The sequence below is a fragment of the Ursus maritimus genome, unplaced genomic scaffold (genome assembly GCF_017311325.1).
Source record: "Ursus maritimus isolate PB19 unplaced genomic scaffold, ASM1731132v1 scaffold_9, whole genome shotgun sequence".
Taxonomy (NCBI): Eukaryota; Metazoa; Chordata; class Mammalia; order Carnivora; family Ursidae; genus Ursus; species Ursus maritimus.
This window is the reverse complement of record NW_024427107.1, coordinates 7,184,251-7,207,240: the sequence shown is the minus strand read 5'-3', so window position 1 is coordinate 7,207,240 and position 22,990 is coordinate 7,184,251. Positions and strand designations below refer to the sequence as shown.

General features: G+C 42.9%; 1 long non-coding RNA gene across 1 annotated transcript; it reads left to right on the top strand.

Moving 5' to 3' along the window:
• Positions 1-13,728: 13,728 nt before the first annotated feature.
• On the top strand, positions 13,729-18,040 carry LOC103677432. Its single transcript, XR_572399.1, has 3 exons — positions 13,729-13,968; positions 17,703-17,741; positions 17,990-18,040. It is a non-coding gene; the product is annotated as an uncharacterized LOC103677432 (long non-coding RNA).
• Positions 18,041-22,990: the final 4,950 nt, after the last annotated feature.

Here is a 22,990-nt window from a genome sequence, read left to right as displayed (position 1 = left end):
GTCAGTTAAACATCTGACTCTTGATTTCCACTCAGGATGTGATTTCAGGGTCATGAGATCAAGCCTCACGTCAGGCTCTGTGCTCAGTGCAGAGTCTGCTTGGGATTCTCTTCCTCCCTCTCCCTCTGTACCTCCCCAACACCAAAAAAAGAAAAACATCAGAGAAGTTGGTAGCAGTTTTGGTAAAACAAAGGGCACCTGCTTCCCAATCTCACCAGGATCCCACTTGGTCCCCGACATCTTACGAAGACTGAACAACATAGAGGGATCAATGGCCTTAACATTTTCACTACATTTCTCTTGCCCCAGCCCTGAAGCAAATGTGGGGTCCGCTGTCCCAAATGTCCCAGATTTCAGAAATCTGTTCAGAAGAGAGTTGCCCTGGGTTTGGTGCAGCTGGCAGACAGTGACGCAACGCTTCACTGGGGAGTTCACCTCCTTTTGACGAGGTGGCCAAAATGATGTTGTTAAAGTCTTGAGGCAGCTTTTTATAGGTTGAAACAGAAGGAGACCTCTTCCTTCTCCTGAGCCTTCTTTCTCCTCCAGGCTTCTGTCTCTAGCTTGCTGTGACCCCTAAGAATAACTAGCACTCGCTGAGGACTTGGGATGCCCCAGGCACTATTCCTTTTCCTGCCTTATTTTGTCTAATCCACACAACAAAGCACCACTCTGTGAGGTTCTGTTATTATCATCCTTGTTTTTAGATGAAGAATCCAAGGCACAGGTAGTTCAGTAATTGTTCCAGGGCCGTGGGGCTAGTAGGAATGTCAGGTGGCATTTGTGGTCAAAGACGGCACTACCCACGTCCTCAGGTAAGTGGCTCTGCCATCCTCCCTGGAGGTGCCCAGGTTCCACCCTCACCCTCACTCCCTCTCATTACTCCTCACCCCAGCCACTCTCCACTGTGCTGTGACCTCCTCTGACATCGCTGCCTGACTGTCCTTGTGACCAGCGCCCTAGTCCAGGCTCTGGCCAGTGTCACTGAGGCTCTGGTTCGTCCTCTTCTCTGTACATCTCAGGCTCACAGAAGAGGTTTCAACTTCTTAGCATGCATGCGAGGCTGAGCCTTCCTCACCCAGCTTTTATTCTCACCCTCTCCTCCCCCCATACTGACTTATTTTATACTACCCCCAATACAGCAAGGACTCTGTCCCCTCCAAGCCTTTGCCTCGGTCCTCTCTGTCTCGAACACCTTCTCCACCTTCCCAACCATACCACCCCTGCCTTGTACAAAATTCCCTTCATCTTTCAACACTCAGTTCCTAGGCCCCGCTCAGAAGTGCTCCCCGCCAATGCCCCCCACAGTCCCCAGCACACTGAAGGGTACCTCCTTGTCCATCTCCTCCCTGACCGCCAGCCCTGAGGCGAACTCCACATCCCATTCACCTCAGTGTTCCTAGGGCTAGCGGAAGTCTGTGCATGTGGGAAGCAGCTGCTCAGTGACTGTTGTCCGAATAAGTAGTGAAAATGGAAGCAATATGAGACCAAATGACCCCTCAAAGTATTTTTTTGTCCTGTATTTGGAGGATAAAGGAAGAACTCATTGGCACCCAATATGGAGGTGCCTATCGTGTCTACAGATTGCTCGCATAAGTCCTAGAGCCAATAACTTTAGATGCAGCTCCCCACTGAAGCGTTGGCTGCATCAGAGCTGGGTGTTTGTCTTGTCTGCTGCCATATTTCCAGGTAAGGGACTTGGTACTCAATATATGTTTGTTTCATAAATCAAATACATGAAAGATCTCTAATCCTTACAACTCTAGGAGGTCAGTATCGTTCTCCCTGTTGTACGATCAAAAAAAAAAAAACAAAAAACAAAAAACAGAACAAAACAAAAAAAACCCTGAAGTCCAAAGAGGTGAGTAATGCATCCAAGGCTGTAAGAGGGTTAGTAGCAAAATCAGGATTCATCTCCTGGCTTCCACATTTAAGCTTTTCCCACTATCCTGAGTTGCCTCTCAAAACCTTCTTAGGCACAAGAATTGGTCACTCAAATGAAAGGAAGATGAATAAAATTATAAAAGAAATAAAGCATGTGGGGCAGAATTTTCCTGTTTAACATAAGAAAACCCCACTGCTTATAAAACTAGATTTGTATGCAGCCCAAACTTGGAGTCAAATTCCAGAGGAAAGTTGCTTGTGGACGTAGCACCTGGAAAAAAGGAAGCTTGGGGAGCAGAGAGAGATGAGCGATCTCTAGCCCGGCTGGATCAGGTCCACAGGGACCCGCCCTGCGTGTGAGGGCAGCACAGAACAGACTGCTCTCTCCCGAGCACACCGTGTCTTGAAGGATTGAGCTGCTTATTGCAACTGCCCCGTTTCTTGGCCAGCGTCAAAGAGCACCAGATTGAAGGCACTTTTTGTCTCCTGGTCCAATGAGGGTTAGAGGTCAGAGGTTGAAGAAAGTTTTTTATTTTATATTGTATCACTTTAGGATCAGGCAACTCCCAAAAAGATTTCCTGTGTGATGAAATAGATCTTTTTCTCCCCTCTATACTCGAAACAGTTGTAACTTCTTAGTAAAAATTACTCAGCTGGTTCTTACCATAACCCGTGAAGACAATATGTATTTTTAGTTTTGTGTTAGCGGCAAGGAAATACGTTCAGCAAATAGAAAATGATTTCATGAAGGCCATCCATGAGTCAGGCACAGGACCGAGTTGGACAGATTAGGCATCTGGGTCACTAACTTCAAGGTCCTGCTGAAAATCAGAGACAAAGAAAAGCAGTCTTAGCATACCTTCTGCAAATAATTTTAATGCCATGTTTTGTTGTATGTGGGTGTCTGTTAGCCAGCCATAAGACTATGGCACTCTTTCTAGTGAAAAGCTCTACTCGTTCTCTTGTAAAATGTCATGGGATAATAGGTATAAAGCACTGAGCACCACACACAGGATTTAGTACTGCTCAATAAAAAATGCCCACCTTGGGTGCCTGTGTGGCTCAGTCAGTTGGATATCTGACTCTTGATTTCAGCTCAGGTCTTGATTTTGGGGTCGGGAGTTCAAGGCCCATGCTGGGCTCCACGCTGGGCATGGAGCTTACTTAAAAAAAAATCAGTAAACAAAAAAATTTTTTTAATGCCCTCCTTCTGCTGCCCTGCCCACCAATCTCCACTGTGAAATCTCAGGGAGGCTGGACTCACCTGTATCACAGCTCCCCCCAGGCTTTCTTCATTATCGACCCGAGATTTTTTTTTTTTAGTTCAGCTTTTATGTAGAAACGCAATGTGCTTTGTGCTTTATCAGTATCCGGTGTTTTGGCTTGCATAGACACCTGTACTTTTCTCCTTCTTATTTGCATGTGTAGGAATCTAATTTTGCCTATGGGTCTTAGTTATTAATTCATTCAGGAAAGAAGAAAATAAAAACCTACCTTTTGCCACCAGAGTGATGGGAAAAGTCTGGTGACCTGAGGAGGCCAAATTTCTCCAATTGTGCCCAAACCGCCAGGCACCTCCCACATTACTGGAAAGGTTGACTAAGATTAAATATGTTACTGTCATTGCAGTGGTTCTAACCCTTTTTATTTCTTCCTTTTTTTTTTCAAGATTTATTTATTTGAGAGAGAGCACACAGATGAGGGAGGGAGGGGAGAAGGGGAAAAGATGCAGGGGGAGAGTAAGAGGGGAAGCAGACTCCCTGTTGAGCGCAGAGCCTGTGGGGTCTCAGTCTCCAGGCCCTGAGATCATGACCTGAGCCAAAACCAAGAGTCGGACGCTTAACCGACTGAGCCACCCAGGTGCCCCCTCATTTCTTTTTTTAAAACCTATTTTAATAGCATACACCTCTCTCTGGGTCAGCCTGTTACAGGTGATGCTGTGACAATGGTAATATGTAAGATATTTCCATTCCAACAATAAAGCTATTTCCCAAGTTATTTGATGGCTCATCTCTTTATTTTATTTATTTATTATTGAAGTATAGTTGACATATTATATTAGTTTAAGGTGTACAACATAGTGATTGGACAATTCTATACATTACTCAGTGCTCATCATGATCAAGTGGTCCCCATCTGTCACCAAACAACTTTATTACAATATTATTGACTACTCCCTGCACTGTACTTTTCGTCTCCATGACTTACTTATTTTATTACTGAAAGTTCCCATCTCTTTATTCCCTTCACCTATTTTGCCCATGCCTTCACCACTTCCCTTCTGGCGACCTACGCACCTGTTCTTTAAAATGTAGTTCTTTTATTTTATGCTGTGTTATTTAGAAATAGGATTATATCTGTGCTGTATTTTAAAGCTTAGTAGTTATCTTGCTTATAAAAGAAGATATTACATAATCACTAAAAGAAGAAAATCTAGTTGTTCAGTTCAGAATCCCTGAATTTTAATATAATCTTATTATGATGTTTTCTTGTTTCAGTTGGTCAAATAAGGGGTGATTAGATCTCACCTCTGAACAGTAGAGTAAAAAATTTCTATGGTACTTGAAGAAATAGACATATTTCTTACTTTTAAAAGCCAAATTCTAGTGCTTGAGAAAGAAATAGATTGTGAATTTCCCTATTTAAATATACTTTCATAAACGAATATAAAACATTATAACTACTTTTAAAGCCACATAGAATTAGGAGTTTACATTACAAGCCCAATGTTATAAAATACTCTCCTAAAACAAAACCACGTGTGCTGCTAATACAACCAGCCAAGGCTTCCTGAAGAGGCGAGCTGGCAGACCCTAGGCATTAACACCTGGCGGCCTCACAGCAGCCTCGGGTGGGCACAGAGCAGTGAACTGCTCTCTCCCTGGGCTGGCCACACCGGGCTACAGAGGCAGGTGTGCTGCAGTGAACCCAGCCAGCCCCTGGACCACAGCCCTCACCCTCACCAACAGTCCCTGGCCTTGCTCAGGCTTATGCAAACCTGGTCTTCCCAAGAGGGATGGGAATGGCTGGAAGCTCCTTGCCTGTGGCCCACCTTGAGCCACTGGCTCTTTGTTCTCCTCACTCTTGGTTGAGAGTTCTCAGTGTCAGCTTTTATTCACTGACTCTACCCCGCTCACTCTTCATACCTTGTTCCTAAGAGTCCTGGGCCAGCTTCCCACTTAGTGGCCTATCTCTGAATGATCTCATTCTCCACCAGAGTTTCCCTTCCCGCCCACAGTTCATGCCTCACCATTTTTGCTTTCTCTCTCAGAGCCCTCTTAGTGGCTCTAGACCATCTGCCCTATGCTCAGACACAACACAGACACATCAAAGCCAACACATCCAAACCAGACCCAACATCTCCCCCTGTAGACCTGCTTCTTCCCAGGTTGGGTGGTAGCATCTCATCCACCCCATGGAAGAGCAGATGGGGACAGGTACCAGGCATCACCCCTGCGGCTGTCCCACCCTTGCGGCTGTCCAGCTCTGCTCATCGGGCCATCAGGATTGACTACTGAGGACCACCGACTTCTGACACACTTCGCTTCTGCTGCACGCGCCTCCCAGTCCTCACTTCTCATCACCACAGGACACTCTTCCCAAAAGTCATCTTGATCATGTTCTCTCTCTGCCTAACACGTTGCAAGGACCGTCGATAGGCTTAGGATGAAGTCCAACTGCTGACTCCGGTAGCTAATCCATGATCATGGATACGTGATCCCCTTCTCCTGGCCTTACATGCTTCCACTTAGCGCCACACCCTGTTCTTACTTTTCACCTTCCTGGACCACTTGGATTCCCTCAACTTACTCCCTCCCTCTTACCTCTGCGACTCTCAAGTGCTGTTCCCTTGCCCCCTCCCCCACCCCAACCCACACAGGCTGGGCATGTCCTCTTCCAGCAAAGTTTCTGTAATCCCCATTTCCCAGACCTAAGCCTGGGTGAGGTGTTTTTCTGGAACCCACCATTCTGTGCTTACCTAGGTCACAACTACAATCATACTGCATTACTCTACTTTGTTGTTATTCTCCTCCATTAGACTATAGTGAAAATTGGATTTGAATCCTCATCTGCTTGGTTCCTATTTTTTATTCTGTCGCCCCCCCCCGCCGCCAGGTACCTGGCTCTCACCAAAGCATTTGCTCACTTCCTGGAAGCCACGTGATTCTGGGTCAATTCCATTGCTCCTGTATTTCTTCGTAAATCTTCATGTATCTCATACACATTTTGTCTGATTAAACTATGCGTTTTTTTGTATCTAGATCAGAAAATGTAAGTGTGAGAGATATGTGAGTAATTTCGTTCAGATAAATAAGAGAATAAAGTATGCATACTAACTCTTGTGATGCCGGTGTGATGATACTTCTGTTTAATTAAGAGTTGCCTAGGCGTTTATTTACAGAAACTTTTTTGGCAGATTAATATTGTGATACTTTGCTCATTTTGCCAGAGTCCCAAAGAGAGAAGTTAAATGACTTCTCCAAGGTTAAACAGCTCAAGAATTAGAAAGCTCAACATTTGGGGCGCCTGGGTGGCACAGCAGTTAAGCGTCTGCCTTCGGCTCAGGGCATGATCCCGGCGATCTGGGATCGAGACCCACATCAGGCTCTTCTGCTATGAGCCTGCTTCTTCCTCTCCCACTCCCCCTGCTTGTGTTCCCTCTCTCGCTGGCTGTCTCTATCTCTGTCAAATAAATAAATAAAATCTTTAAAAAAAAAAAAAAGAAAGCTCAACATTTAAAAAAATTTTTTTTAATATTTTATTTTTAAGTAGGCCCAACATGGGCCTTGGACTCACAACCCTGAGATCAAGAGTCACATACTCTACCCACTGAGCTATCCAGGCATCCCAAAAGCTCAAAAACCTTTTTTTTTAAACCTTTTTTATTATGAAAATTAAAAAAAACCACCACAGAACATGAAATTTACCATCTCAACTATTTTTAAGATGCAGGTCAGTAGTGTTAAGTATATTCGTATTGATGTACAACAAATGTCTAGAACTTTCTCATCTTATGAAACTGAAACTCTGTACCCATTAAACACCAACTCCTCACTTCCCTTCCCCTCGGCCCCTGGCCACCACTGCTCTGCCCTTTGTTTCTTGGTGTTTAACAACTTGGATACCCACATGGGAGGAATGATACAGTGTATGTCCTTCCCTGACTGGCTTATTTTGCTTAACATATTGTCCTTGAGGTTCATCCATAGTTCAGTATGTGATGGAAGGTTTTTTCTTTTTAAAGGCAGCATAATATTCCATTGTATGGATATGCCAAATTTTGGCAGCAAGGCACCAAGAACAATTAGAAAGGGCTTCCTGCAGGAGATGCTGCCTAAACAGAGTCACGAAAGTGGGAGTTAGTAGAATAAGGGCAAACTCAAGGCACTTTTCCAGACAATCTGGGTGTGAAATATGAACATTTCCTAAACCATCACTTTCCAAGTCTTTTTCTTGGCAGGTAGGCTAAAGTCTAATGTATAAAACAGATCATATATGCAGCTTCTCCTACTGGGGAGAAGAGAGGCAGAAACCTTGGTTTCCCTCTTCTGCCTCACTCTGGTCATTGGCCGAAGACATGTTCACCATCATGATCACACAGGGTAGTGGGTACTGAATGGAGGGGGGGCTCCTTTGGTTCTGGCAATGCCATGTTTCTCGAACAGCACACTGGTTACACAGGTGTGTTCAATCTGATAAAATTCATCAAGCTGTACCTTGAAGACATTATGCTAAATGAAATAAGCTAGGCACAAAAAAACCAGTGTATGACTTATACCTACAGTAGTCACATTCAGAGAGACAGAAAGTAGAATGGTGGCCATGCACGCCTAGGGGGAGGGGAAACGGAAAGTTAGAGTTGAATGGGTATGGGGTTTCTCTTTGGAAAGATGAAAAGCTTCTGGGGGTGGATAGTGGTGGTGGTTGCCCAACAAGGTGAATGCACTTAAGGCCACTTATGCACTTAACCCAAAGATGGTTAAAATGGCAAATTTTGTGCCATGTATACTTTCATCACAATTTTATTAGAAAAATTAATCGAGCTATATATTTATGATTTGTACACTTTCCTACATATAAAATATTTTAACCTAATCAAATCATGGTTTTAATTGTTACTCTCTGGAAACTTTTGAAGCATGGTGTTTTTCCATTACTTGGACTGGCAAATATTCCCGTTTCATGAAGGACTAAAGGATAGTTCCTGCTTTTTCATCTCACCTCCCAAATCAAAAAACCCGGGATTTGACAACCTTGGTGACTCCCTTACTGCTATTTCCTGAAATTTGTCAGTGGCTATTTATGCTTCTCTTTAGATTTCCCCTCTTCCAAAATGGTCTGGCTGGCAGGCATGCCCTCCAGTAATGAGGAGACTGAGTGATCACCCGGGTTTCCTCCCGGTGAGAGGACCCTGGGGCTAGACTGTCATCTAATGGTGTCGAGGGCCAAGCTTTCAAAGATTCTGTGATTATCAGGAAACCTTCTTCAGCTGAATGATTTTTTTTAACTTCCTTGTCAGCAGAAATAATCCTCCTAAAATAAATTGTTCACTTTGGGCATGGAAATCAAGGGGAAAATGTTAGAAGATATTTATTTAAGATATTACTGGTGATTTATCATTATAATTTACTTAAGAAAACATTCACGAGCCACTTCTTGAAAAGAAAGATCACTTGCTCTTAAACAATGTTTCAGTGAAGGTTCATAATTATGTAACAATTACACTAATGATAGAGAATTATTTATTTAGATAAAACTTAGATTTGCTACAAGCATGATCTGAAACAGCACTATCCAAACCACTTTTAATTTGGGGGGAGTGTGTGTGTGTGTGTGTGTGTGTGTGTGTGTGTGTTCTGAATTCTCTTTGTTGATAAAAAATAGGGAAAATTAATCGTACATTGTTTAAAACCCTATTTACTTAAATGTTGACTCGGCCATTTCTTAATTGTATAAGTCAAAAAATAGCCAGGAAGTTAAAAACCCAGACTTTTAAAAATGGACTCCTTTTGTAGTGTGCATTCAGTAAAATAGTATTTTTGTGGCTTTTATCTTAGACTTAATTTTTATGATATTTTAAAACATTTGTGATGTTGATACAGTAGCGTGTGTGCATTCGATTTTGGATATTAAAATGAATCCACAGACTGTTTCTGTGTCAATATGGATGTCCCGAAACCATAAAAACTATTCAGACTTACAAACCACCTACTAAAGCTACATTTTTATATGGTATATAAAATGACTCTTTATTTTTAAGTTGAATGAGAAGACCTACACTGTTTATCCATTTAATTGAATGTACTTAAATGATCTCTAAAAAGTTTACCCAAAACAATATTGTTTGGCTTAGCCGAACAGTATTTTGTGTACATTAAGAATTAATTTATTTTCCTCTCACTTTATTGGATGTGCCACTAATAATAATACAAACATAGTTCTAGCTAACATTTACTGAGCAATGCCTTTTTTCCAGGCACTATTCCTGCACTATACACATCTTCACATTAGCCCTGTTTAATAGTACTATTTTTTAAATTTTTATTATTGACGTATAATTGACATGAGACGATTCTATTATTATCCACAATCTGAAGCACAGAGCTAATGTATGACAAAGATAAAATGCTAAGTAGACCTCTCCTGAATTTCATAATAGCTATGTAAGAGGCAGATAACACCAGCATAGGTTGAACACCTGGGGGGCCCGTGAAGGAGGACATCTTTGTCCTTGGTCAACTCTGAATCCTTTCCTGCGTGGCGTGACAGTTTCATGTCTGGCCAACAGCACATCGGCCCACATTTAGATACAAAGTTTGTGAAACCACTGGACCATCACTGGCCTGGAGACAGGGGTCAGACCTCTCCCCTCCCCACCCTACATCCCTCTTTTGAGGAGCTTTCGTGGGCAAGATTCCACCAACTACATAGAGAGCCATGAGCTCTGCCCAGAGAGATAAAAGAGTCTGGCCAAAAAATCTGGTGCAAACTGGAGTCTACCCAATTTTCAGTGAAAAATAACTTTGAGGCTGAACTTTAATCTTTCACCACTTCAGTGAAGTAGAATTTAGACAGAACATCTCAGGATTTCCTGACTTTACCTTTTACTCTGAAGGAGACTGCTCCATGGTACTGCTAAAAGGACCAACTATCTTTAATTAAACCCTTGAACTGTCTTGGCTTTTGAAACTTTGCTGGAGGGAAATAGCCAAAGGCTCTAAAGTTTAGTTCATTTTCAGAGCCAACCTAATATCGCTATGTAAATCTGTGGAAGATTCTAGCAAACAGCTAAAGCCGGGATGAGTGTGGTCATGTCTGCCTCTTAGGTTTTTGGTGAGCAGTAAATGATATTATCAATATATGTGAAAGGCTGAGTACAGTGCTACCATAAATCTCTGTAAGAGAACCTGTCTGTTAAAATACGCTTTAAAACAGCATTTTGTGTAATTACAGAGCACAATGTTTATGAAGCTTTTCCCATGAGAAAGTTCTTCACTTTATTATTAGTTTTTTGTTTGCTTGTCTTAATCTGTAGCTTCTACCTATGCATGTTAGAACTGCAGATCAACACGCACACAAGGAGCTCAATGGGCAGCACTACTGAAATTCTAGAGCCCTCACAATTCACACCGAAACTTCATCTTCATTTGCTTTTTTTTTTTTTTTAAGATTTATTTATTCATTCTGAAGAGAGAGAGAGCATGCATGGGGGTGGAGCAGAGGGAGAGAGAGAATCCCAAGCAGACTCCCCACTGAGCTCAGAGCCCAACAGAGGGCTCGATCTTACAGCCCCGAGATCATGACCTGAGCTGAAATCAAGAGTCGGTTGCTTAACAGACTGAGCCTGCCAGGCACCCCACTCTTCATCTCCTTTTGAATCAAACTCTAGTAAGGAAAAAAGAAATCTTTATTTGTCATGAAAATTTTCTTATTTGCATAAATATTATGTTATATTGAGTTATACTTACATATAAATTATTATATAGTTGGGTTACTGAAGGAATTGGGATTATTAGCAACAAGACAAAGCAAAGACTGGGGACCAGGAATGGGAATAGAATCTATTCTGCTCTTACAGGGCTTCCGGGGGCTAAGGAATCTGCAAAAGGCTCATACTAGTAAATTCTAGAACTCTATGCTAATCAATAGCAAAAGTTCATATTGTAGTTTTTAAAATATGTTCCACACTAAATATAGTCTAGTCTACATAGCCAGCAATGTAACACAGTCTCTGCAGAGGAACCATACAAATATTCTGCTTATTATACATTAAACATGCTAGTTTTTCATATGGTTCTACTTACATGAGGGTCTCCAGAGTGGTCAACACACAGGACATATTATTACCACAGTTTTTTAATTCTGTTGATAATTAAACAGCACCAGCAGCTTTTCTGTCCCTTGCAGGCCACCATAGTTTGACAGTCAGTGAAGACCACATTTTAAAACAGTGGCAAGATTCAACTTCATACTCACCTAAATACATACAATTTAAATGTCAAACAATATCAACTATTATCAAATTGAGATCTCTAATACATTGCTTATAAGAAAGAAAAACATTTGACGGTATCTAATAAACCTTAAGACATGCATTCAGACCCCAGGTACATGCTTCCAGGTATTTAGTCAACAAACACTTAAAAATGTACCTCAGGAGACATAACAAAAACATTCAAGGAGACATTGTTTGTCATAGGTAAGTACTGGAAATGAGCCAAAATATCCAATGACAGGAGAATGAATCAATGACTTAATACACAATGCTCATACCACTTTAAGCACCATACAAAGGTTGGGATTGGTTAAAATTAATGTGCTAGTGTTTCCTGTTTCTAACTGGATAATTCTGTTTTATCCAAGTTTATTAACTTAAAATTTTCAGAAGATTATGTACAGGAAGAAACACCAAAAACCATCAAGACAGTGAAAACTCATTCCACAGATGGGAGAAAATATTTGCAAATCACATATCTTATAAAGGACTTACATCTAAAATATATAAAGAATTCTTATACTTCAATCATAAAAAGACAAGTAATTCAGTTTTTAAAATGGGCAAACAGTCTGAACAAATATTTCTCCAAAAAAGATACACAAATAGCCAACAAGCACATGAAAAGATGTCATAGCCGAATGTCAACATTATTAGTCATTAGGAAAATGCAAATCAAAACCAGTTCACACCACCCGTTAGGACGGCCATAATCAAAAGTCAGACCATACCAAGTGTTGACAAGAATATGGAGTGATTGAAACTCTCACACACTGCTGGTGGGAATGTAAAATGATGGAGCCTCTCTGGGAAACAATCTGGCAGCTCCTCAAAAGACTGAGCATAGAGTTACAATATGACCCAGCAATTCCGCTCTACGTACATACCCCCCCCCAAATTGTAATGTATTCATGAAAAATTTGTACATAAATGTGCATTATTTATTTATTTAATGTATTTTTTCAAAGATTTTATTTGTTTATTTGAGAGAGAGAAAAAGCGAGCGAGCACAAGCAGTGGAGGAATAGAGGGAGAGGGAGGAGCAGACTCCCTGCTGAGCAGGGAGCCCAATGCCATACTCGATCCTGGGACTCCAGGATCATGACCTGAGCTGAAGGCAGACACTTAACCAACTGAGCCACCCAGGTGCCCCCAGAAATGTTCATTAGCAGCATTATACATAATAGCCAAAAAAGTGGAAACAATCCAGATATCCATTGAAGAAAGAAAGAAAGAAAGAAAGAAAGAAAGAAAGAAAGAAAGAAAGAAAAGAAAGAAAAGAAAGAAAAGAAAGAAAAGAAAGGGATATTTCCATACAACAGGATAGCAGACAAGAGAAAGGAATGACATGCCAATACATGATTCAACATGGATGAATCATAAAGATATGTTAAATGAAAGAAGTCAGGCATATTATATAATCCCATTTATATGAAATGACTGGCATAGGCAAATCCATAAACATAGAAAGCAGATTGGTGGTTGCTTAGGTCTGGGAGATTGGGGGGTAGTGAGGAGAAAGGGGGGTGGCTGCTAATTGGTGCAGGATATTTTGGAGGTACGTAATGAAAGGTTCTAAAATTAATTATGGTTCAGTTCTGTGGAGACATTAAAAAAGATTTAACTGTACACTTGAAAAAGATGAATTGTATGGTATGTGAACTACAACTCAAGAAAACTTATCCAAAAGGTTAGGCACATTATAACACCATGTATATTCAACTTTTAGAACATGCAAAGCAGTAGTACACACTGTACATATTGTCCATACAAACGTATGTTTGCTAACATGCAGGCAAGGTATTCAAAACATTGAAAACTCATACTGACTCATCAAGAAGAGATACCAACCCTTACACGCGGTGGATGCTTGAAGAACATCCATGCTGCATGCAGGGGGACAATAAACACCAGAGTTCAGACAGCAATCACTCCCATGCAGAGAGGGGAAGGAGGTGGGAGAGGAAACCCAGTGATCCTCACTCTTTAAAAGAAAACGCTGGGGGCGCCTGGGTGGCTCAGATGGTTAAGCGACCTGCTCTTGGTTCTGGCTCAGGTCACAATCTCCTGGGTTGTGAGATAGAGCCCCAAGGCAGGCTCCACACTGAGCAGGGATCCCACAGAGATTCTCTCCTTCTGCCCCCAACCCCCAATATCTGTGCTCTTTTTCTCTCTCAAATAAATAAATCTTTTTAAAAATATATAAATAAATTCTGAAGTAAATATCACAAAATGTTCAGATGTCATCAAAGTTGGTTGGTGAGTACATGAACATTTATTTTATGATTCCCTATATTTTTCTAGATGCTTGAAACATTTCATAGTTTAAAAAATTCTATATTTCTAGGCCCATCTCATTAAAGACCATGATGAATGCCTCCCATCAGGGCTGTATGCTGTCGGTTGTTAAACATACCCAGAACCTTGCTGAGACCTGGCCAAAAAACCCCGCCTGTTTCCACAAAAACAAGGACCAGAGAGAAGGATCGTCGTGCATAAATGAGGAAGAAAATCTCTCTGGCACATGACTTGGAGCTCCTGGTGTCCAGATCGACTGCAACTGGGTTTTGTGGCAATAGCACAGATTATCGGTAAGCACAGAGCAGAGGGCACCGCTCCTCTCCAAAGCCGGCCTGGGCCAACACTCCTTAAGTAGCCCAGCCCGTCCAAAGTCCACGACCTGCCAAAAACTTCCTGACCTGGAAGCAGAAGGTTTAAGAGCATTTCTGGTAACTGTTGCCTTAAACCCCTGATTTCTGGGAGCAGGTTGCTAAAAGTTCTCAAATTTCTGGCATAGGCTGTCATTTGAAAGACCTGGTCACATATTTAGTAACCTCACTGCAGTATTCCAAAGCCAAGAAGACCAAACAAAATTTTTTTAAAAAAGAAAAAGAAAAAAAACACAAGTTTTCCTGGTCCTTTTTGACACATGGGTAGTACCAGGGTTTAATGGATTTTAAGTTTTTATAATTTCATCTCGAACTCTGTGTTCAAGAGTACTGTAACCACTTAGAGCAAATTCAGCCAAAATATGTGGAAGGTAATTACAAGACATTAAAAGGAAGCTCTCCCCATCACAGTCACCCAGATTTTGCTCTTCTGTTACAGTCCCCTCACTGTCCTTGTCCAAGAAGAGCCCAGGGATTCAAAAATGGAAAGGAGAGTGAGACGATGGGCCACCATGAATAAATTGTGTTGTCCATGGTATTAATACTACTTTCAGGACTTTAATCCTCCTGTACTTCCCCTACTATAAGAAGTTCCAGGCGTCTGCCTACATTACATACATGTTTTGAGAGTTAATCCCTTTCCCCATGTGACTCATGATCCTGCAAGTCCTTCCAGAGAGGATAAAAATACAATGGATTACAGCACTGCAGCGTCGGCAATTCCCAAGGAAGAAGTGGCTTTAGACATTTATGTACCGAGCTTGGCGACCGAGTGCCAGTGAGTGTGTCCGAAAGCTGTTGGAAATCGGACAGTTTGTGCTGCAGTGCAAGGACAGGAAGCATTGCGAGTTTCTGCAGCCGTGGTTGGCTTGAGATAATACCATTGTATAACCAGGCACAGCGACCGCTCCCACTGCTGAGAGCCGGGGCCTGGCGTCTGGCTCCTTGGCTGCAGGCCAGGCTGAGGTCCTGCCGTCTGAAGGCAGGGTGTGTGTCCCCTCCCGGGCGGTCCACACACACAGTGCCGGCCACACCTCACCTTCCAGAGGAAATCTGGCCAGAAAGCCAGACTTCATGACTTCTCCTTTATGAGCCTTACCCACCCCCAGTCCTTGCCGGGGGGTTTTGTTTTCCACTTGGGTGCAGTGATGGTATTCACTGTGCACTCAGATGGAGATTTAAAGTCCCAGGCAGTAAATGAGCTGATGACAGGGTTATTGGAAAGATACTATATCTGGCTATGCCTAGCCGCCTCGGTGCTGAGCCCTGGGCCCGGGCTTCAGAGAGGCCCCTGCCTCATCATTTAGACACACGGCCCTTCCCACAGAGCTCTTCCATTAGGCAGGAGCACTTACCAAGGACTATTTTAGACGTATTTAGCAGCAATATTGTTTGATTTTAACTGGACATTGTTCTAAACACACAAAAGAGTTCAAGGATGTGGCGTTGGGTTTTGTTCTCTCCCCCCCTTCCCCCCTCCCCAAACTGTCAGGTTTCTCTGGGAAAATGGGATGAAAATGTTTGGGGACATTTCCACAATAAAACAGTCTGAAATATTTTTTTAAGATTTCCTTTCTAGTCATGTCAAGATTATAACTCAAATCTGCAAGAGTCAGGAAATTCCAAATTTATGTTGACACTTTCCCCTTAAAACCCTCACCAGATGATAAACAGTGTAAAAATTCTGTTCCAATTCAAATGTCCCAAATATGACACGGGGTGGTTATGTTCTTGTCGTGAAAAGGTGCTTCAGGGCGACAAAGAATAGGCCTTTTAAGAAGCAAAGAGAATCTTTCAGGCAAATAATTTTTCCAAACAATTTCTTAAAATAGAAGGTGAAGTAATCATTTCAGATGGGTCAGCTCCTCGATTGCATTTTTGCCAAAGGAAAGGAATTTAATTTCGTGATGGAAGCCAAGGAGACAGTGATGGAATTTGTTTATGAAATCAGTGGTCCTTAAGGTGGGAATTGAAGTCCTTGGCATGGATGGGAGGGCTCTTCTAGGCAACTCCAGTGGGTGCACTCACAGAGGTCCCACGGGCTCTAAGGGGAAGGTCCCTGGCAGCCGCCAGGCTTCTCAGAGGACAGGCTCAGCCCCCATCCCAGTGTGGCCCGCCACCAGCTGTGGGATGCAAGTAAATTATTGGGCACATCTCAGATCTGGTTTCCCCATCTGTAAAATGCAGGAGGACCACAGCATCTACTTCATGGGTTGTCTGAGATGAGATGAGGTCATGCATGCTAGCTAGCCTAAGAAAGGGCCTCTAAAAACTTTCCTACAGTGAAAATAACAGCCATTTAGATAACAGTATTTGTGGTGTGAAGGAAAATAAGCATTATCGGCAGGAGTGTCAGGAAAGCGTGCTTGGATACGTGTTAGATAGGAGCAGAAAGAACTTGATGAAAAGAAAATCTCAGGGATAGAGTTTCTAAAATCTTAGAAACAGACATTTCTAGGGCCACCAAAAAATAACTAATTATACTGACAGAGGAAGACAATGACAAAAGCCAAATAGCCACGTGCTCCGTCCAGGGCCGGAAAGACCCATCGGGCTGCAGGTAAAGAAAACAAAAAGAAACAGCGCATGGTGTCCGAGTCCCAATCAAAACCCGAAACACCGCAGGAGATGGGCCTTCTAGGAGATGTGGAAGGTAGCAGGGGAAAGATCTGTGGGTTCCAGAAAACAGCACGGAAGACGGCAGGAGAAGGCGAGCACATGCGCAAGGAGAGACTGGGTCCCGCCCCTCTTCACCCCCCTTCGCAAAGCCTGCGATCCCCTGGCCGCAGGCTGGGGTTGGGGACAAGCGACGTCAAGAGCACTGACACCATACGTCTGCCACTGATGCAGTCAGGTGGCCCAGGGAAATGGGTCACTTTTGCAGACCACCCTATAATAAGGCAATCTTGGAGGACTGGAAGAGGCAAATGCGAGGCGTCTGGTGTTAAAATAAGAAGAAGAAGAAAAAAAAAAAAAAAACCCTGACAGTTCTGGCTCTTAAGGGGATAGATCAGCTTCATTTTCATATCTGTAAGGATATTACATTTAAAAGTCATCTATCAATATGGAACCAAGAAGACTGTGGGAAGAGGAAGCCATTCCAGACCAATTTCATTTCCGTCCACAATAGACAGTGAGGCCCTGTAATAAAAGCAGAACAATGGATGTGAAATCTGAGGAAACGTGTGCCACCATCTGCTCACAGGCAGGGGCAGGCTGTGTGGGAGCCCAGAGCCCGCCGGCCCCGCCAGCCTCCGCCTCGGCTTCCCCGGTCCCCGTCCCTTCTCCTCGCCACCTGCCAGCTGGGGCTGCTTCAGCCATGCGTTCCCTCAACCTGGTGCTGTTTGCTTTTAGATTTGTTTCCAGCCCACATCTGTTGTTCTCTGGGTTTAGGTGGCAGTAAAGATTCTGTGGAGAAAGGAGCACAGGATTTGGAGTCAGAACAATAATGGATGGCTGGCCGTGGGATTTACTGGTTGTGGGGACCTTAGGCAGATCCCTGAGCCCATCTGACTGAGGTAGCCTCTCTTATCCAGTGGGGATCAAAGGACCACCCTTGCATGATTACTGTGAGGATCACAAATCAAGGACTGCCCTAATGCATGGTTCAGTCCATGTCCTATGTATTCCTAATTTCTGATCTCACATCTTTTCAGGCTCTGGGCTTTATCGGGATCCTAGACACTTGCTGAAAGGTATGTTTATGCTTGCAAAAGCGGTCTAATAATTCACTTCATCTGGGTGTTTGATTCTCTCCATGGGACCCCACCATTCCTGTATTGGATCAGGAAAGCAAACCATGTTGCCTGTCACTGAGGCCCAGGAATGTTAGTCAGCCACTCAGCCAGCCACCCCCTGCAAAGACCTTTCTTCCCTTTTTCTCTACTCTCTTCATCTCCTCTCTCCTCCCCCCCCTTTTTTTTTCTTCTTTTTTCTTTCCTAGGCCTTGATCTTGACAATGAGGAAATTCACAGTCTACAAATCTGTACCTGACACCAAGATTATTCTCAAGACTGATTATTTTTTTTTTATTAATAATGATTTTTTATTATATTATGTTAGTCACCATACAGTACATCCCCGGTTTTCGATGTAAGGCTCGATGATTCATTAGTTGTGTATAACACCCAGTGCACCATGCAATATGTGCCCTCCTTACTACCCATCACCGGTCTATCCCATTCCCCCACCCCCCTCCCCTCTGTAGCCCTCAGTTTGTTTCTCATAGTCCATAAGGACTGATTATTTTTAAGACTGATTGCTCAAATGACAACAGTATTTCAACAGCGACCTGAGTCCCAAAGAGTTCAAGCCTCTCTCCCTTTCTGCTACTGTCACCACCACGGCAGCAAAAGAGAAGCCCAGCCCTTGTGCCCCTTGGCGTCTGACCCCAGGCTGACTTGGCCACACTGCCATTTGCCTCCTGCATGCTGATACACCTGGATGTCTGCAGAACTAGTAAATATTTGCCCACGCGGGAGAGAGCAAATGGCGGTTTCTGCACAGGGTAGGTGATGAGGCAGCTGGTCCCCCTGTGTCAATAGTGTGAAACCAACAATGGCAATGTGCAATGATGACACACTATCTGTTAGCTTCAGAGAAGGGAGCTACCAATGGCCATGACCTCCAGACTCCACGGCTGCACCTTCAGGGCAGCCGGAGCACAGGTCTGCTTTCTGCTCTGGATGTCAGCTCTTCACTGCACTCTGCTGCCTTCCAGCCCCTGGCACAGCTGAACTTCAAGATCACTGCAGTGACATTTCAACTTTCCCCAGGGGCTTTAGGAATCAATCGTGTCCTTTTGCAGGGCACCTGACTGCTTCTGTCCATACAGCATGTGACTCTTGATCTCTGGGCTGTGAGTTCAAGCTCCATATTGGGTATAGAGATTACCTAAAAATAAAATCTTTAAAAATAATAATAATAAAATAAATGTGTCCATTGTTTTCTCATTATTCTGTCTGCTTGTTACCTCGTACATCCCATGACTCTGCCAGAAGAAGAGAAAGGAGCTGGGGGAGAAGAGAGGCTCAGACGGGGTGATAGGGAAGCAAATACACCAAGGAAGAAGCAGAACTGGACCACTGACAAATGCCAGGAGCATATAACACAAAGTTAGGAAACTGCCCCAAAATCTTATGTCTGAGATGGGGGTAGGGATGGGGGTACTTTGCTACCAAAGAAAGAGAAACCAGTACATCTTCCTTGGCTAACTATCTAGATTTCTGTGCCACTATCCCTTTAGGTTTGGTAAATAGAGTCTCAAAATATAAATGCAATTGACAGACTGAACTTTCAGCACATCGAAAAGAATGTCTCACCCGATCAGGCGTATGAAGCTTTTCAGGATATCACAATGTTAGTGTATAGTAAATGACTTCTGACGGATTGGGGTAAAAGGTATACAAGAGTTCTTTCTGTACTCTACTTAAACACTTTCTCTAAGTTTGACATTATTTTGCAATAAAAAGGTTTAAAAAAAACAGAGCCTATACTTCAAAAGAAGTGCATCCATGGCTTCTGAAAAGCAACCAACACAGCTAGAGAGCAAGTCATAGCACAGGTGAATAATCTGTATGAGGCAGAAGTGACACCTTTATCCTTTCAACAGTCATTCAAGAAATAATTAAGGAACCCCACTGGGAGCCATGTGTTCCTCTGGTGCTGGGGATATGGCTATGAGTAAGAGAGAAAGGGAGAGACAAACCCAAGTCTGCAAGACCCACAGTGGGAGACACTCTGAGTCCAGATAGGGATGTGTGCAACCCCAACTGAGCAGAGGGGAGGCAAGGAAACTTTGTAGGCACCTGGGCTCTGGGAAGCTCTGCTGTCAGAGTAAGTCCTTTTGGTAGAAAGAATGAGCTGTGGGAAGATCCTGAGTGAGCATCCAGCCTGGGAGGACAGTACATGCACTTACTAGGCAGGGACCAGCTTAGGGACTAGACGAATAGCCAGAAGGCTACTTGATTAATTAAGGCATTGATTAGCTAAAGAAAGAGACCTAAGGAATATATCTAGTTCAGTCTCATCATTATATAAACATTCACAAGGAGTTTGTACACGGGGAATGATCTTTCAGTGTCTTCTAAAACCTAGTTCTCTATTTCCTGCTTCAGTGTCCCCAAGGGTGTCTTCCTTGCTGAGCTTCTAGTTGTTGGGTTGTGTAAGGAATCACCCAAATCTCACCCATAGTGAAGATCAAACAAGAATTAAACAAGCAAACAATAAATACGGTATTGATTTAACCCAACCATATCAGGTTCATTCTGATGGGCATCTTTTACTGGCTGGCGACATGGTTTAGCGGAAAGAACTTAAATTTCATCATACACTCATTGGGCAAACAGAGTTTACTTGCCCAAGTGTTGTTAATTAGTGATCTAGAATTGCCAGACAGGTAGGAGGAGCCAACCTTCTGCAGAATTTAGGAGCAGTAGTGTACAAAGTGACCATATCTTGATTGACACTGTCTTCAAAGGTCTACTAATACCAGTATCTATGTGAATTGTTTTATGACACAAGTTGAGTTACCAACTGGGCTTGATGTTGATGGAAAATACTCTAGAACAAATAGCCCTGAGATTTCTTGCTTATCACTCTAAGATTAGCATTTGCCTATAGGCCCCTGTAAACCACCCTATTTCTTTCATGACAGAGTCAAATCGACACTGGAGGAGTAGAGAGAAGGAAACGTTGCCTCTGTGATCACATGTCTGTGGACTTCCCTTGTTCCTGGGTTAGGCTAAGTTTGATTGTTGCAGTCTAAAATTGGGACCCACAGAATCAGTCTTTCTATATGGACTTTTCAAAAAGCGAGTTACATTCTATTAATGATTGAAATATTCAGGAAGTTCAATATAGATATGAAGTACATTTTTAGGGAAACTGAACAAATGAGTACTTGTTTCTCAGCAAATCTCTGATTCTACTTCCCACCAAGGCTGTGAGAGGGCCACCTTAGTCCACATCTGAGCCTTGACTAAAAGGGGTGCCTTGGGTTTATAGTAAATTCTACTCACCTGGTTGTAGACATAATTGCCAGTCATATTTCATGCACACTGGGGTTCTGACGAGGGAGTAGAGCAATACAATGAACATCGCCCTGCTAACCTGGGGGCAGGTACGGCTACACACAACCCCAACACACTTCTTCCCTGGCGTCCACGTCAGAACAAGGGAAGACAAGAAGAGAAAGCTCACGGAGTCAGTAAGGAAGTTGGGCTGATTTGGGAAACTAGTTTTGCAGATTCTGGAAGGGAAGAGAGCTAAAAGCTACTACTCTGAGATCAGACTAACTTGCTTCTCTTTCTCCCTCCTCACAGGAAAAGGGACAAGGAAAAGAGCAGAAAAGGGGAGCAAGGAGAAAGAAAGAGAGGTGTTCTCAGCCTCAATCACGGGGCATGTACCCACCCCATGCTGCAACAGAACACATCCATGAAGCATGAAGAATCACTTCTATGATTAAGGTTTAGTGGACATGTTGGCTAGTCATATGTTCACAGTTTTAAAACCTAGAGAGAACTTAGGAAATCCACATAAAAGAAACTTCTCTGACTGGATCCGTGAGAATATAAATGAGTAGGGCAAGAAGAGGAAAGGAGAATACTGGCGTAATTCAAATGAGAAATGCATGCCTGCTTTAAGGCAATAATCTAAAACTGGAAAAGAGAATCTATATGAAATAGTCACAAAGGATTACTGGAATTTCATGTTCATGTTCGAAGGCCAGTCATTGAGTTAATGATGAGAGTGATGAGGGAAGTGAAGGCAGCTTTGGAAAACTTCTCTTTCCCAGGTCATGGCTCAGAGTTGCCCTCCTGAATTTCGTCAGCCATTCTGTGAGCATGGGTAAGTGATGACTTCTTTCTTGCATTTTTTCTCTTAGCGTGGTGAAACTCCCTGACCCTCTCTGCTCTGGTTTACCAGTGAGATCAATGTCGTTGCTGCAACTTGAGGAGAGAAAAAGGAGTCCCGCGGGGTCTGCACGTTCTTTGTCTCAGGGGAAATTAATTTGGGTGTTCATTAGTCAGTGCCTAAAAACATTAAGATTCCTGTAACAGATGATGTCTCAGCAGCTTAGACAACAAATGAAAGGCCCAGGAAACATAAGCTTTTTGCCTAAAAAGGCAAACTGGCTTAACCACAAACAATCCATCTCTCCCAATCAGAAACTGGGAAAGATAAGAGTTCTGCTTCACCTACATCCATGCATGGACCTGGGAGTAAAAGTTTTCCATCTTAAACTCCAAGGACAGGTGTAAACAGAGGCTCAGTTCTTCCTAGGAGGCTGATTACAAAGAAGAACTAATCAGAAGCCTTTCATCTCTGACCCTTTACCTTTAGGTCTATTTTGGGGCATGGAGGTGACAGGGCTTGTGTCCTTTGTGCCCAAGGAAGTGACAGGCAGCTTGCTGATCAATATCCCCCTTTGGTAGTGTCTTCAGAACTTAGAAAAGGGGCAGAAAATGAAGCAGAAATCAATACTCAGGTCTGGTGAGAAGGAGGTTTTGTCACATTAATTTCATTTCTGAAAAAGTAAGAACAACAAAGGCAAACTGCTTCCCTTTGTCTTCACTGGGAAATGGGTGCCCTTTCTAAAGAATCAAGGAACTGGGAGTCTTGAGTTGTAGTCAATTTCATACCAAAATGGGATGTTGTCAAGTTTCTGAGGTCTGATGCTGTCTGTGTTGTTCATGGGAGAGGCAGTCCTCAATTTTCCAAGCATCACTAGTTGGACAATAACTTGTAGCGGAAAAACATAAAAGGGAAGAATTTCTGACAACAAACCTAAGGCTTTAGGAATGAGCAGTTCAATAGATAAATGGGAAGTTCGGGAGAATCAACAAAGCAATTAAGAGAATGGAGGGATTGATTTATGGGGAAGATCATTCCTTTGATGTTTAGCTCAGCTAATCAATGCTTCTTTTTTTTCCCTTTTGACAAG